Below are 3,903 nucleotides of genomic sequence, written 5' to 3'. Positions count from 1 at the left end.
AAAAACATATGATACATTGGGAAAAATCTGCTGTCAAGGACCTCTCCAAAATGTTAAAGAGAAATTTCAATAGTTTAAAGGCTACATCCTATGGCCGTGTGAGTGTGCCCGATCCAAGTCATGGTATTTTTTTTTTAGTCATGGTATTTGTAATTGCTTCCTATGCACTCTGAAGATTGACAATGAATAAGGAAAACCACAGATGAATTCATGCCTTTGAATTGTGGTGTTGGTGAAGAGCACGGACTATCCCATGGACTGCCAAAAGAACAAAATCTGTCTTGAATGATGTACAGCCAGGGTACTCCTCAGGGCCTCCTTAACTAATCCCTTGGAGGCAAGGATAGTGAAATTTTGTTTCACATACTTTTAACATACTTTCAGGAGGGGCCAGTTTTAGAAAGTGACATCATGCTGGAAAAATGGAGGGTCAGAGAAAGAGGTAAGACCTTCAACAAGATGAATTGACACAGTGACTGTAACAGTGGGCTCAAGCCTATCAGAGATTTGAGAGGATGGTACAGGACAGGGCAAGGTTCAGGTCTGTCTTCAAAGGATTTCTCTGAGTCTTAGTTGACTCAATGACATCTAATATCAAGAACTACAAGGAATCAAGACCCTGTAGAAAAATGAGTAATTCTAGGGCTGAGTCAGAGACAAGATGAATCTTGTGCCAGAAAGTAAGCATATCGTGCTCACTTCCGCAGCACATATACTAGAATTGGAACGATACAGAGAAGATTAGCATGGCCCCTGCACAAACATGACATACAAATTCACAAAGCCTTCCATATTTTTTTTAAAAAAGAAGAAAACATATGGTAAGCATATCATCAAAGAATGACAGGGATTTGTAAAAAAGGAAAAAAATCCACAGCAACTAACTTGAAGAGACACAATGGCCAAACACTGTTAATCTAAACATCAAAATAAATGATGATAGTAACAGATTTGTAACTATTGGAGAAGAGAGTAAATTTAAGTCCATATTGATAATAAATAAACAAGTAAAAAGATGGATGAAAATGAAATCTTTGTGTAGTTTCAAAGTGCTTCTCACAACCTTCTAATTTAAAGGGGAAAATAGAAAATGTATACTAGAGAAGCCTCGCTAATGTCAATGGAACCAAGTGATAAAAGTGAACTTCAACAGCCGAGAGCTCGTCTGCCCCGAGCAGTCACCGCCGTCACCCCTGCCACCCCCAGCTCCCCATGGATGATGACATCACTGCACTCGAGGTCGACAATGGCTCCGAGGTCGACAATGGCTCCGGCATGTGCAGGCCAGCTTCGCGGGCAACGACGCCCCCTGGGCTGTCTTCCCCTCCATCATGGGGTGCCCTCAGCACTAGGGCGTGATGGCGGGCATGGGCCGGAAGGACTCCTACATGGGTGATGAAGCCCAGAGCAAGAGAGGCATCCTGACCCCACTGAGCACAGCGTTGTCACCAACTGGGACAACATGAAGAAGATCTGGCACCACACCTTCTACAACGAGCTCCATGTGACTCCCAAAGAACAGCCTGTGCTGCTGACGGAGGCTCCCCTGAACCCCAAGGCTAACCAGGAGAAGACGACCCAGATCATACTCCAGCCCTTCAACACCCCTGCCATGTAGGTGGCCATCCAGGCCGTGCTGTACCTGTAGGCCTCTGGCCAAAACACTGGTATCATGATGGATTCCGGAGATGGGGTCACCCACACTGTGCCCATCTACAAGGGGATGCCCTCCCCCATGCCATCCCGAGTCTGGACCTCATGAAGATTCTCACTGAGCGAGGCTACAGCTTCACCACCACGGCTGACCGGGAAATGGTGCGTGACATCAAGGAGAAACTGTTGCCCTGGACTTCGAGCAGGAGATGGCCGTGGTGGCTTCCTCATCCTCCTTGACGAAGAGCTACGAGCTGCCCGATGGGCAGGTCATCGCCATCAGCAATGAGGGTTTCCGCTGCTCCGAGGCACTCTTCCAGCCCTCCTTCCTGGACATGGAGTCTTGTGGCATCCATGAAACTACCTTCAAAACTCCATCATGAAGTGTGACACTGCCACCTTCAAGGACCTCTACGCCAGCACCGTGCTGTCCGGCAGGACCACCATGTACCCAGGCATTGCCAACAGGATGCAGGAGATCACAGCGCTGGCCCCCAGCACGATGAAGATCAAGATCATTGCTCCCCCTGAGCGCAAATACTCCGTGTGGATCGGCAGGTCCATCCTGGCCTCCCTGTCCACCTTCCGGCAGATGTGGATCAGCAAGCAAGAGGCCAAGGAGTCTGGCCCCTCCATCGTCCATCACAAATGCTTCTAGGAAATGGACTGTTTCGTTGCATTACACGCTTTCTTGATAAAAAAACCTAACTTGTACAGAAAAAAAAAAGGATGAGAATGGGGCGGGGGAGTGAACTTACTCAGTAATAAAAAAATATAAATCACAGTCTGCAATCTTTAAATGTGTCTAGGAAAGCAGAGTTTCATACAGAAGGAGACTGAAGAAATATGACAATGCAATATATAATTCTGAACAGATTATTGCTATACAACCATTATTCAAGCAATTGGTGACCTTTCAATAGAATTTTATTGGTTATTGTAAATGGCCTAGTGGCAAGAAGTTGAGTTCCAATCCCAAAGGCATGCGGTTCAAGGCTCCACAGAAAAATGGGCAATCTCCTCCTGTGTGATTAATTGCCTCTGAAATCCTGCTGGAGGGTCAGCTATGGGTCGGTTCTTACTCTATGGTACACAACAATACAATATTGTGGATATATATAGTGCGTGTCTGTCTATCTATCTATCTATCTATCTATCTATCTATCTATCTATCTATCTATCTATCTATCTATCCTCTCTCTCCCCCTTGTTGTAGAAAATGCATGCTATTGTTACATGTCATGGAGTCAGAATTGATTAATGGCTGATCTTCCAGCTGGTTTTCAGAAGCACTAAATCACAAGGGAGTTGACTGCCCATCTTTTTCCCGAGGAGCAGCCGGGAGATTCTATCTGGGGGTCTTTGGGTTGGCAGTGCAGCTCTATACCCCTAGGCTACCAGAGATTCCTAGGAAATATATAGTATACACTAAAATATTTTATCAAGATAGCACCAAGTTGGCAACTTACTTGCATATGATTGTTATTGCTATTGATTGCTGTCGAGTTGAGCACAACTCTTAGAGACCCTATAAAGAAAAGTATTGAAGCCTTTCCATAACTATCATAAATTATCAAAGTTTGTAGAGTTTCCACAGGCATGTAGCTTAGGAAGTGGATGCATAAGATTAGGGGGAAAAAGTCATTGATTTGTGCTTGAAACATTTCTGTGCGTTTGATAATTTCAAAAGACTTAAAATATTAAAGACTTCTTTCCTTGATCCCACTGCCCCTCCCCTTCTCTGCTCTGCTCTTTAAGAGCTGTTTGTCCTCCCGTTTTCTTTTCCTGAAGTTTTTGAACCTCTGCAGTATGCTTTCCTTTCCTTCACGGCTCTTGTTCATCACTGACCTCTATGTAGCAATATCCACACAATTTTCACTCTTCATCCTGTCAGTTATATCAGCACAATTGAGAACCTGATTATCTAATTTTTCTTGCAACATTTTTTCACTTAACATTCCGAGACTCCACAGTCTTTTGGTGAAACTTCATCTCCTTATTGTTTCTTCATTTTTCTGATCTCTGATGGATAAAGAGTCCCAGGGCTTAGAGCTCAGATCTTTCTTCCTGTGGTGATCTCATCTAGCCCTCTGGCTTTAAATAACGGCCAAATACTAATTACTTACTGATTTATATCTTCAGACCTGGCCTCTTTTCTGAATTCGGAATCTTCACTTGGATGTTATCCAATTTACATCTCAAATTTATCATGTCCAACACTTAACTCTTCTTGCTACTTCCTTCTCGTTT

General features: G+C 44.1%; 1 pseudogene; it reads left to right on the top strand.

Moving 5' to 3' along the window:
- The first annotated feature begins 1,212 nt into the window (after positions 1-1,212).
- Positions 1,213-2,311, top strand: LOC102850687 (annotated as a pseudogene).
- The last annotated feature ends 1,592 nt before the right edge of the window (positions 2,312-3,903 follow it).

This window comes from Elephantulus edwardii, unplaced genomic scaffold, assembly GCF_000299155.1.
Source record: "Elephantulus edwardii isolate Elephantulus edwardi_28Jun2011 unplaced genomic scaffold, EleEdw1.0 scaffold00278, whole genome shotgun sequence".
NCBI classification, from domain to species: domain Eukaryota; kingdom Metazoa; phylum Chordata; class Mammalia; order Macroscelidea; family Macroscelididae; genus Elephantulus; species Elephantulus edwardii.
Note: the sequence above shows the minus strand (reverse complement) of the source record. Positions and strands in the feature narration are given on the sequence as shown.